We start from the raw sequence: 12,649 nt of genomic DNA, 5'->3' as shown, positions 1-12,649 counted from the left end.
CCAGCATTTTTCCAAACAGCACCTCCACCAGCCGCTGACAGACTGAAACTTCACAGAGGAGCTACATAGCGATCGCTTCGTGCCAGAGGAAGGGCCCGTCTCCGTTCCTACCTCTAGTGTAATGTGGAGGCTAGAACAGTCATCTTTTGTATTAATTCACATGTTTAGTCACTAACCCAGGAATCAGAAAGTGCTCTCAAAGCCGCAAAGCCCAAATACAAAGTGGTATTTTGATTGCTGTGGCCGGTCTGTTGGAATCAGACTGTTGTTGGATTTCACAATCTCTTTCCCTTTGAAAGTGTGTGCTTGTAATGAGTACAAGGTGTGAGCTTAGTTTAAAGTGCAGGGACTTAAAATCATTTTATTTTTGGAATTTCACGATCGCCCTTGGAATAAAGACACCTGGAGGTGTCCTAAAACCGGGGCTGGGAATCATTGACTTAACCACTTGGAAAGTCGCATAAACAGGGTGGACTTGAAAATCTAGTTGGGATTTTTTTCACAGCTCTCTATCTGTAAGCTGGCCACCGTTGTCACTCTTGTGTTGTTTTTTGCTTTGGGGTCTGGGAAGTAGGGGTGGGTAGGAGTAAAGGGGGAGAGGACGCAAGGGGTTCAATACACATAATTCTCCCCTTTAGTCAGGGTCTCTGGGCAGCTTGACGAGGAGGACCCTGCTGACTCCTTTCCCTCTGAGCATCCAGAGGTGCCCATGGGCGCAATGAGACTATTTTTTTCAACACTCAGAACTGTGATTGCCCAACTCCCCAGGGCAAAGCCTGACCCCCCCCCCCCCCCCCCGCCACGGCCCGGCCACGGTGAGTAATCAACCCAGCAGCGTGTGCAGGAGGCACATGTCCGCTCACACTCGGGTCTCCTGTTAGTGTGCTTCTTCCCAGCTCTTTCTCTCTTGAAAAAAGAAACCACCCATCTTTTTTTAGATTTCACACGTGGTCCCCCGGGCGCTCCCTGGTCAGGCCTCATCCCTGCGTGTTTCTCCTCTTCTCAGCCCCGTCCCGCTCCCAGGGCAGTGTGTGAGGGGCTCCCCGGCCGCATTCCCTAGACGGTGGACGGTGGCGGGCAGTACCTGGGAGCTGGCGTCTCTCTGCCGTGTGTGTCAGTTAATCCAGGCCTGCGACAGGCCCCAGAGGTCTGCATCCGCGTCCCTGGCCTCACGCGGGACCCGCTCTGCACTGGGTCCCCGCAGGCGGGCAGAGGCCCGCTCCCCGCCTCTCCCAGCAGCCTTTTTTCTTCCTTCAGAAAGCCGTTTCGGGGACGTTGGAGCGTGGGGTGGGGCCTAGGCGGGGCGACGTCCAAGCGTGGGGCGGGGCCTCTGCTTAGGACCTGCGCAGAAGGGGAGAGGCAGCACGTGGAAACGAGAGCCGCTGGAGCGCGGAGTTACGGAGTTTGGAGTTTATCAGAAGGGGCTAACGGATAACTTTGCTGATGCCCAGGTGTCTGTAGTTGATTGCCCTAATTGGACTAAGGAGCCATTTACCTTTCCCGTAAAAGGTATCTGTGGGAAAACTAGAATTGCAGAAGTAGGAGGTGTGCCTTACTTATTGCCTGTTATAAATAAAAAAAAAGTTTATGATCTAAATAAAATCGCAGAAGAAATCCAGCTTCCTGGAGCTCTTGTTCTTGGAGCAGGAGCAGGCCCATTTCAGACTCTTGGATTCAATTCTGAGTTTATGCCAGTTGTTCAAACAGAAAGTGAACACAAACCTCCTGTGAATGGAAGTTACTTTGCTCCTGTTAACTCGGCAGAGGGAGGGTGCCTACTAGAGAAATACAGTGAGAAATATCATGATTTGGGGTGTGCATTACTGGCTAATCTTTTTGCCAGTGAAGCCCAACCTGGAAAGGTCATTGAGGTGAAAGCCAAAAGAAGAACTGGAAAACTTAAGTTTGTGACTTGCATGAGACACTCTTGAAAAACATTATGGAGATAAGCCTGTAGGAATGGGAGGTACTTTCGTGATTCAGAAGAGAAAAGTGAAGATTCACATTATGCCGGCAGAATTTTCTTCCTGCCCATTGAACTCTGATGAAGACTTGAATAAATGGTTACGTTTTTATGAGATGAAGCCTCCTTTGGTTTGCCAGTTTTTATCTCCAGAGACGCAGGGTTTGATTTGTGGTTGGAGCACACTCATTGTCTCAGTCAGTCATCATGAAGAAGGTGGACACTACCATTTTGACACCACCCCAGTTATAGTGGAATATCTTGGATACTTCTTACCTGCAGAGTTTCTCTATTGCATTGATCAACCAACAGAGACCCATTCATTTGGGCGAGATTAAATCAACTGATACTCGTTTGACTGATTAACTCATTAATTGATACTAATATAAAGCCTCATAGAAGTGATCTCACTACTTAAGGCCCATTTTTTTTCGGCCTTTGAAATGAAAGGTATGTCGACACTGTGCTCTGTATTACTTCACAGATCTATCTGAAAGGGATTATTGGGAACAAAGACACATGATGGAGATGTTCTTCATTCTTTTTATTCTAAAAATCAGTCTTATGTTTATAATTAAATATAAACAGGATTAAGAATCAAGTGATTACTCCTACTAGCTAATAGTAATAATTTACATTTGTATAATAGTATTCAGTTTTTCAAATTAGTCTTACAAACCGCTAAGTGGATGTTTCTAGGTATTAGAAAAATCAGTGTTGGAAATGTTGATAGTTGTTAAATCTTTCTACTGAGTTTTTGAAATCCATTTTAGAAGTCAAAGTACACTTTTTTCATGGAATAAGGTGGTCAGAGAGAGCAACTTTACTCCTTTTGGTGATGTTGAACCATACTCAGAAGTTTGCAATTTGCCTTTAACAAATATTAGCAACCAGACGGTTAGCCATGATTCCTCCTTTGTTTGGACTGTCAATTGGAAGCAGTTTCTGCCTTGTTGGTTATTTGCAAGAAGAGAATTGAAAAGAAACAGCATCAAAATACAACCTCGAAGTGAGTATACTCTAATTTATAAATGAGGCTATTGCTAAATATGACTTCTGTCCTTCATGAAATATAAAATTATACCTTTACCGATTGTAATGGTTGAAATTTTCTTCAGTGTTTTTCTATAATAATCATTAGCCAAAAACAACTCTCTAATCTTGTAATCCCAACACTGTTCAGAGTTAGGAGCTTTTTAGTACTAAGCATATAATAAATTGTCAAGAAATATTTTTTTGTCTTTGGATGTTAACTATAACATATCCTGTGAGTATAAATTCCTAAATAGTATTTTTAAATAAACACTAGTTTGTACCAAAAGAAATGAATAAAAATTTTACATTCATTAAAAAAAAAAACTGGTTTTTGTAATTTGCAACGTTTTTACCACAAAAGCAGTTTTCTCCAATGTTCCATCTCTTTCCAGAAGCGCATTTCAATAGATACAACACAATGTACATCAGTGACAAACTTGCCAATCAGTCAACTTGTGAATAAAGAGTAACTGTGTGAGGTGATGGCTGTTAGCGAAACTTACCACCATGATCATTCCTCAAGACATATATATACATATAGCAAATCATTATGCTGTACACCTCAAACTAAGACAATGTTATACGTCAACTATATCTCAGTAAAACTTGGGGGAAAATACCGTGACTAAATGTGAAGCTCTTTGGAAAGTCCTCCCCTGCCCTGCAGATTTCATCAATGGGTTCCTGCAGCTCCCCTCGGTGTTCCACGATCTAAGCTCCAGCTGGCGAGGAAGCCAGACGTGGGGAGAGACCTCGGGTTGCCGGTGACTAGTCACCTCCCGGGACCTGTGTTCATGGCATCACAGACCTCTGGGCAAGCTGTCTCTTGGGGCTTTCTGTGGCGAGGGGCCTTCCTCCCCACTCCACTCTGCTCCTTGGCACCGTGAAGCTCACTCACCACAGAGGTCCCCACGCCATCGGGTCCGGCCCAGGCTTTGGGAACAGGCTGGTTGTATTTTTAACTCCAACTGCTATAAATACGCCCCTTGGAGTGTCCACTTCCTCCCTCCTCCATGGGCACCTGTCCCTGGCCAGGCTCAGTCAGCCATCTGACCTGACACAGTGCGATTTCAGATGACTGCTTTAGGATAATCAAGTTTCATGTGTCGATCATAAGGGGCCTGGGGAAGGGGGGGAGGTCAGGAGCTCGGAACAAAACCGGGGGAGAGGCACTGGCTTTGCAAATGCCTTTCTTTCCTGGGTAAGGACGAGGCTTATGGCCTCCCCTGTACTTGACTACAGCCAGCAAGAGGGCTACACCGCATCCCTTAAGATGAAGTGAGCTAAAAACCAACCTTCAAATAACTTTCCACCTACCACGTGAAAATGCCAACTCATCCTGTTAAAAGTACTTGACAAGCCTAGAAGCTGGCTCTACTTCCAGCTCACAAAGCCCTTTTCTTTTTTAGTTTTTTTATTTTCATCAAAGTAATATGTATGCTTGGCTTCAAAAAATAAAATTCGTTTGAACAGTTCCATGTCATAAAAACCCGCCTTCCCAGCAGTGTTTTAGCCTTGCTGGTTCTCAGCACCACTCCGGACCGTGGGAGGTGGGTCCTGCCCATCGCCTGACCTCCCACACCTTTGACCTGGAGCCTCGCCTCCTTGGGGCGAGGAGGTTGCCGCTCTCAGCAGGGCAGTGGGCGTGCAGGCAGTGGCCAGTTTCTGCAGCCCAGCATGGAACCACTGTAGAAACCCAGCCTCTTCACATCTCCCCGTGATTCCTGGAGCTCCAGCTAGTCCTTAAACTCCTGTCTTCTTAAGAAAAAAGCTAGAGTGGATTCTGTCGTCTCAACTAAGAACCCTGACAATAAAGGATTATGAGTTCCTAATGAAAAACAGCAGCCCCACCCTAAGCCCCACTCCCAGTGGCAATGCTGGAACCATTTTAGTCGATGATTCTGCTACATATTAACTTTAGAGCCAATGTTTTCACAGGAGTTTTGTGAACTTAACGCAACTACCTACTTCTATTTTTTCCTCTTTCATTCTCCAAATATATTTATATGTTAACGATCCACTTTATATTAACTATGTAAATACTGACTGTTGAGTTAAGCCGTGTACTTCTCATGTGACTTTTATGTCTTAACTGTTTTCCAGTTGTTTAGTTTTCTGAGCAAAAAAAGATCTGTTGTTCTCAGATCCAGGATGAGAATTTTACGCACTTTGCCCAAGATGCCCCAGACAACAGACGATAAAGGTGCAATGCGAACGTAGTTTGTGTTCTGAAGGGGCTTGCCATCCTTTGGGTATGCAAATTTACAAAATACACCCCCAAAATTCGTAAGGTCAGCAGTGATACACAGGAGACAAAATCCAGAACTGAATTCTGTTCCAACAAGATGATGGCAGCCAAGCCAACACCACAGACTCTCAACATCTATTGATTTACAACTATTCTCAAGAGTATAGGACTTCCCTGGTGGCGCAGTGGTTAAGAATCCACCTGCCAATGCAGGGGACATGGGTTCGAGCCCTGGTCCGGGAAGATCCCACATGTCGCAGAGCAACTAAGCCCACACGCCACAACTACTGAGCCTGTGCTCTAGAGCCTGGGAGCCACAACTACTGGGCCTGCGTGCCGCAACTACCGAAGCCCACGTGCCTAGAGCCCGTGCTCTGCAACAAGAGAAGCCACCGCAATAAGAAGCCCGCACACCGCAACGAAGAGTAACCCCAGCTCGCCGCAACTAGAGAAAGCCATTGCGCAGCAGCAACAAAGACCCAATGCAGCCAAAAAAAAAAAAAGATTATAAGAGTCAATGACGGGGCTTCCCTGGTGGCGCAGTGGTTGAGAATCTGCCTGCCAATGCAGGGGACACGGGTTCGAGCCCTGGTCTGGGAAGATCCCACATGCCGCGGAGCAACTAGGCCCGTGAGCCACAATTGCTGAGCCTGCGCGTCTGGAGCCTGTGCTCCGCAACGGGAGAGGCCACGATAGTGAGAGGCCCGCGCACCGCGATGAAGAGTGGCCCCCACTTGCCACAACTAGAGAAAGCCCTCACACAGAAACGAAGACCCAACACAGCCATAAATAAATAAATAAATAAATAAATTTAAAAAAAAAAGTCAATGACATGGAATAATGCAGTTTTGCTGAGCCTCCATTTCTTTCATTTTCTCTTAGGCTTCAAATATTTATTTGTATGGATGGATCGATCGATTTTAAAATTTTCTTGCTTCTTAAGAACTACCAAGGTAATAAATTGGCCCTGGATCAAAGTTGAATAATCCACAAACAAATAAAGTTAAAGGTGTGTCTTCTTAACTCCCTCCCCACCCTGCTCCCCACCCCCTATAGGAGGGGGTTTCCTCCCAGACTCCCCTGAGTGGGGGGTGTGAGGCAGGTGGTCACTCGGCCAGAGGCTGTGAATAATCAGCTCTGCTGTGAGGGAGCCCGAGTGCAGTCTTGCTCTGCCCTATAGTAGCTGAGTGACCTTGGACGAGCTCCTTGGGCTCTGAGCTCTAGTCACCCCTCTCCAGCACACAGACAGCAATGCGTGCCTCATAGGCTCGTGTGGGTGCATCTCACCCAGTGTGGTCCCAGAACCTTGGGCTTCCCAGGGACCCCACCTTGCTGACCTCCCAGCAGCTGAAACTCAGCGCATTCTTATTGTTCCCACTCATCAGGGATAGAACCTTTAGCTTGTGTATATATAGTACTTAAATTGTTTTTAAAAGATTAGTAGCTTTGTTGAAAATAGCTCTTAAAAAAGCCAAATGCTCTGTGTCAGTGGTGGAAGTCTTTTAAAAATTTAAGAAAGTGATGGTCCTCAACCAAGAAATTCAAAATTGGGGGTAAACTAAGGAGTGCAATTTTAGCTACGGTGTTGCCTTGGAACAAGGATGTGGACAAATGCCTCCTGCTGTGCTGTATAAACGAAAATGAATGAGGACGGCATTTGTAGAACTCTCCTCAGCAGAGGCTCTAAGGGGTGCAGAATCGTGCAGGTGAGAAATATTCCTGAAAATCAGAGCTCTGATTGCCTCGGGGTCAGGGGCGGCGCAGGGGCGAGGACTGTCCTGGAAACCACGAGAAACCAGATGGAAGTAGGCATGGCTGGGAGTCGCAAAAAACACCTCCTTGGCCAAAACGTGTACAGATGATTAAAAAAACTCCAAAATATCCCATGAAAAAACTTTCTGTTGCCCGAGGAAAGTGCCAGAGAAGGAGGGCACCTTGAGAGGCTGGACCGAGGGTGGTGCAGAGGCCGAGGAGTGAGGGCGCTGCTCTGAGCGTCAGCATCAATGCCGGGGCTGCACTGGCAGGGTCTGAGGTCCACTCCGCCCGTGGAGCACCCCCAGGTGCTGAGGGGCTCGGGTCTCCTCATCCCGCCCCAGACAGAGGTGTCCCCTCTCACCTCCGACCTCGAGGGCCCCACCCCGTGTCCCCCACCTTTATCTGTGTTTACTCTCACAAAAGGGTACGACGAATTCATTTACACTCGTGTGTGTGAGAAGACAGTCATCTGCACTCTAGCAAAGCTGGTACACTGGTCACTGTTACCTACCCAAATCCAGATTTTTGGTGTCAACTTTTCCATTTTTATTTATTAGCAACCAATCAGTTTTTGTTAAAATAGATGTCACGGGCAGCATCTGGTGACAGGACACAGGGAGAGGACCAAGTGAAGGGGGAGGGTTGGAGTGATGGGTCTGCAGGCCAAGGAACACCGAGGATGGCCAGCAACCAGCAGAAGCTGGGGAGGCCTCCCAGCTGGTGTCAGAGGAAGCCCGGCCCTTCTGGCACCCGGAGTTGGACTTCCAGCCTCCAGAACCGAGAGACAATACACGGTGTGGTACCTCATTCAGCAGCCCCAGCAGCCAGCACAGATGTGGTATTTCGTGGCCTCTGGCTAACACGATGTGGAATGTCCTGTTAGGCCTCACTAAACCACAAGCAGCATCTTGCACACCATGTGCTGACCAGCAGGGCTTGATGGCCCCTTTCACACGGCCTCTCGTTGGAAGGAAGGTCAGGGTCGTGCCAGAAAGCAGTCCAAGTCACAGTTGTGCAGAAAGTCACAATTGGGTATAGGTCTCTGGGAGCTAGCAGGGCATCTGGCATCATGAAGTGACTCAGAAGTGAGTTTGAATCCTATTTTCTCAGGTGACACAGTTCCCTCTGAGGACTCCGGCCCAGACTCTACTGGGGATTCACCTACTGGACCAGAATGAAACAGCAGGAAAGGCACCCCAGTCACCACCTGCCCCACAGCAGATGGTGTTGGCTGGAATTCAGCACGGATACACGTCTACCCCCGCCTCTGGAATCCAATCACACCTTCAGATACGGGGTCTCAGTGGAACTCGGGCCTCTGGACTGACAGCATTTCTGCTAGATTCCTCTCCGAGCTGGATCCTCACACCAAGGCAATGGGTGGACCTGTCTGAAGAGGACAGAACAAATCTGGGGAGAGCCTGAGTCACGGGAACCGGGAGAGCGGATCCCATCCTGGACGTGGATCCCAGGCAGGGGGAGGAGAAGTGCTCAGGAGGGCGTGGGGGCCAAGCGAGCACGCTGGGCCCAGCCCATTTGGGTTCTGAGCCTGTGGCCTAGGGTGGAGGGCTGATTTATTTATTTATTTATTTTCACATCTTTATTGGAGTATAGTTGCTTTACAATGGTGTGTTAGTTTCTGCTGTACAACAAAGTGAATCAGCTATATGTACACATATATCCCCATATCCCCCTCCCTCTTGAGCCTTCCTCCCACCTGGAGGGCTGCTTTTAAGAATAGGACCAAAAAAAAGGTCATGAAGAACCTAGGGGTAAGACGGGAATAAAGACACAGACCTACTAGAGAATGGACTTGAGGACACGGGGAGGGGGAAGGGTAAGCTGTGACAAAGTGAGAGAGTGGCATGGACATCTATACACTACCAAATGTAAAACAGATAGCTAGTGGGAAGCAGCCGCATAGCACAGGGAGATCAGCTCGGTGCTTTGTGACCACCTAGAGGGGTGGGATAGGGAGGGTGGGAGGGAGGGAGACGCAAGAGGGAAGAGATATGGGAACATATGTATATGTATAACTGATTTCACTTTGTTATAAAGCAGAAACTAACACACCATTGTAAAGCAATTATACTCCAATAAAGATGTTAAAAAAAATGGAATAAAGACACAGACGTAGAGAATGGACTTGAGGACATGGGGAGGGGGAAGGGTAAGCTGGGACGAAGTGAGAGAGTAGCATTGACATGTATACACTACCAAATGTAAAACAGATAGCTAGTGGGAAGCAGCTGCATGGCATAGGGAGATCAGCTCGGTGCTCTGTGACCACCTAGAGGGGTGGGATAGGGAGGGTGGGAGGGAGGCTTAAGAGGGAGGGGATATGGGGATATATGTATACATATAGCTGATTCACTTTGTTATACAGCAGAAACTAACACACCACTGTAAAGCAATTATACTCCAATAAAGATGCTTTTAAAAAGAAAAAAAAAAAGAATAGGACCAGCCTGTGAGCAAGAGCAGTGGCCTCTTGTCTCCCCTGTGGAGCTAAGGCGGATTCGTCTGTGTCCTTCACAGGCAAGGTTGTCAGATAGAATACAGGACACCCAGTTACATCTGAATTTCAGATCAACAATGAGTAATTTTTAGTATAAGTATGCAAATATTACACGGGACATCCTTAGACTGCAACAACGAAAAATCTTTAATGTAAGCGTGTCCCAAACATTGCACAGGACATACTAAAAAAAGATCCATCGTTTATCTGGAATTTTGATTTAACCCGTGCCCTGTATTTTTATTTGCCAAATCTGGCAGCCCTATCCCAGGCAACAAAGACAGCAACTCCTTCAGCATCACACTTCTCATCAACACTCAATAAATATCCACATACAGGAGAAAAAAATCCACAGGGCTGCAGAGAAAAGCAGGGATATCTGAACAGGCAGAAACATAGCAAACTAAGCTCCTCTTCCTGCCTCAAACAGCTTGAAGGTTGTGGTGATGACAGCCCTTTAGAAACTCAACCCAAACAGTCCTTTTTTCCAGACCAAATCCTAGTGAGTTGCAGGAGATCTCGATTTCTTTTATGACTCTACCCAAAGGCACCATCTTGAATGTAGCTGGCCATGCCAGGAACGTGGTTTGGGATGGGGCCCAGCTCAGTTTTTCCCAGAGCTATTATAAGGAAGTAGTCATGAAACAAAACGCATCTGTGTGGTTGAAACTGCAGTGCTGACCCAAAATATTTCTGATGTGTGGAACTAGCTGGCAAGCTGAGAACCTGAGAAAACACAAAGAGCTGTCTGGCTGTCTGAGATGCCCAGAGCCTCCAAGGGTGGCTTTTGCTCCATGCTATTAGCTGTTTTCCAACAGGCAGGAAGCCAAGGCAGGCAACTCCGGGGGAGATATGTTGCCAGACACAGTTCGGCCTTGACAGCTTCATCTGGAGGACAAGCAGGGGTGAGAGGGAGGGAGCACTAGGAGATCGGAGGGCAGAGGCCCCAGCCTGCCTCTGGGTGGCGCCCCAGAGCCGGCCGTGCAACCCACTCCCTGCAGCCACCCTGTGAAGTGGCATCTGTTTTCTCCACTTCACAGATGGGGAAAGTGAGGTTCCCTCGGTTACCTGAGGGTTAAAAGTCAAACTCAGTTCTTTGTAATCACACTATTTTTTGCACGTGGTTCAAAATCCAAAAGGTACTTAGGGATACGGAGAAAAGTTTGTCTCCCCAGGCCCTGGCCTCCTAGCTCCCCTCCAAGGAGGTGATTGACATTGTCCATTTATTATATGTCCTTCGAGAGAGATTTTATAAATATATGTTTTTTTCTGCTTTTCTTGTTTTAGACAGTTGCTTGAAACCAAGCTCTTTCAGTCTTTCTAACTAAAAAAAGAAAAAAGGAAAAAAAGAGTATTTCCCCATTACAAAATACGGTCGGTCAATTTAAGAAATTAGAGAAAATGAAAAGAATACACTATCATCTCCTGCCCTACTCCTCAGAGGCCACCACTGTTAACCGTTGAGCCTTTCACTCCAGAATTTTCACAGAGGTGTTATTTGTAAACAACTTTATGTGTCCTCTTCCTACTGCACTATAGTTACCTCTTTGGACAGAAAGACAAGGAGAAGAAGAAGAGAAGAAGAAACAGGAGCAAATAATTTGTCCAGAGGGCGTGGGGCTTGTGGGCAGGAGAGGTCAATCAGACTAGGGAGGAAGTGAACACTTACTCATCCTTCTGAGAACACTTTTTTTTTTTTTTTTGAGCCCCAAGCACCTGCTCTGTGGGAACACACATCCGATCAAAAATCAGAGACCAGGGGAAAATAATAGATCAACAAGCCATTTCAATGCTGCGCGGTAAGTGTTAAAACAACAGGAAGCTGGGGAGCTGAAGCCAGAGGAGGTGGGAGACAGAGCCAGGTCCCCAGGAGAGGGTCACCGGAGCTGAACCTTGACCCAGAGACCCATGGGGTCAAGCCAGGTGATGAGTGGAGGGGGCATTCCCATGGAGAGAGGGACTGCAGAATTAGAGATCAGTTAGTAAGGCAGCAGGAATGGCAAGAGGCAGGAAGGGACAGGTGGGTCATATGAAAGGAATGTTGGCTTTATCCCAAGGATAACGTGAAGCTCTCGCAAGTCACAAAGCAGGAAATGGGCACAGTTGGATTTGCACTTTGACAATGACCAAGTTGGCTGCTGGGGGAGGAATACATTAGGAGTAGACATGGTGGAGGGGAGTGTGGAGACTGGAAGACTAGCTAGGGCAGTGCTGCGTCAATCCAGGTGAGAGAAGATGGTGGCGTGAACAGAGGCTGTGGTGACCCTACGGATGGAGAGAGAAGGATGAATTCTTAAAGAGGTTACGGATGTAGATATGCTGACTGATTGGGGAAAAGAATGGCTTCCACACTGAGTCTTGGGCATTTCTCGATTCAAAATTCTTCTCTGGTTTCCCCTCTTCTACAAAAGTTTAAGCTTCTAAGCTTGACCTGAAGACCGTCAATGACATCACTTCAACCTTCCTTTGATAATCTCTCTCTGTCTCTGTGTCTCTCTTTCTCTCTCAACTTGTACTTGAGCCATAGTGGGATGCTGGTGATTCCCCAAGCACACCCTCCCTTTGCCCAATGTCCTCCTCCACCCATCTGGACTTCCTGAAGCCTTCAAGCCCAGCTCAATGCCACCTCTTCCAAGAGGCCTTCCCAGACCTGCCCTCCTCTTTTTCCCTGTACTCATTTGGAACTAACCTCCTCTCGGCTCCAGTAGCACTTTGCTTCTCCATCTGCTGAAACACCACAACATTTTGATTTTTGTGCAAGTGTCTTATTTTCACTACAAAGTTAAAGGTTCCTTGAAGGCAGAGACTGCAGCTCTCTTGGAAGCTCAAGGAACGTTTGTTGAGTTGAAATGAGCATTCACTGGGGAAACCAAGTTCAGAGCCAAGAAGGTTTGTGAAATAAAGGAGAATCAGGCAGGCCTGGGGTTCAGTGGGGTAAATAGGGCCAAACCTGTGAGAAGACCCTGAGGGCAGGAAGGATCGGCAAAACCATAGTTACTGTTAAGGTCGTGACCTCTGGCCTGGGACAGAGGCTGATGCCCTGAGTTTAGGCTTCCTCCTTCTGTCAAGGAGCAAAGATTCACAGATGCTGGTAGACCCTGAATAGAGCAGGACCAGGGACGAGGCCTTG

General features: G+C 47.3%; 1 long non-coding RNA gene and 1 pseudogene across 2 annotated transcripts in view; one reads left to right on the top strand and one right to left on the bottom strand.

Annotated features, from left to right (window-relative positions):
• Positions 1-1,553: 1,553 nt before the first annotated feature.
• On the top strand, positions 1,554-3,612 carry LOC309655006 (ester hydrolase C11orf54 homolog pseudogene; annotated as a pseudogene). Its single transcript has one exon. The product of its transcript is annotated as an ester hydrolase C11orf54 homolog pseudogene (transcript).
• A 2,451-nt stretch (positions 3,613-6,063) lies between these two features.
• The window catches only part of LOC309655036, a 32,512-nt gene continuing 25,926 nt past the window's right edge, over positions 6,064-12,649 (bottom strand). The window contains exon 2 of the long non-coding RNA XR_014260568.1: positions 6,064-8,162. This is a non-coding gene — a long non-coding RNA (uncharacterized lncRNA). The remainder of the gene's footprint in view (positions 8,163-12,649) is intronic.

The sequence above is a fragment of the Balaenoptera physalus genome, assembly GCF_965194825.1.
Source record: "Balaenoptera physalus genome assembly, chromosome: 2".
Classification (NCBI taxonomy): domain Eukaryota; kingdom Metazoa; phylum Chordata; class Mammalia; order Artiodactyla; family Balaenopteridae; genus Balaenoptera; species Balaenoptera physalus.
This window is presented reverse-complemented; position numbering and strand designations above follow the sequence as displayed.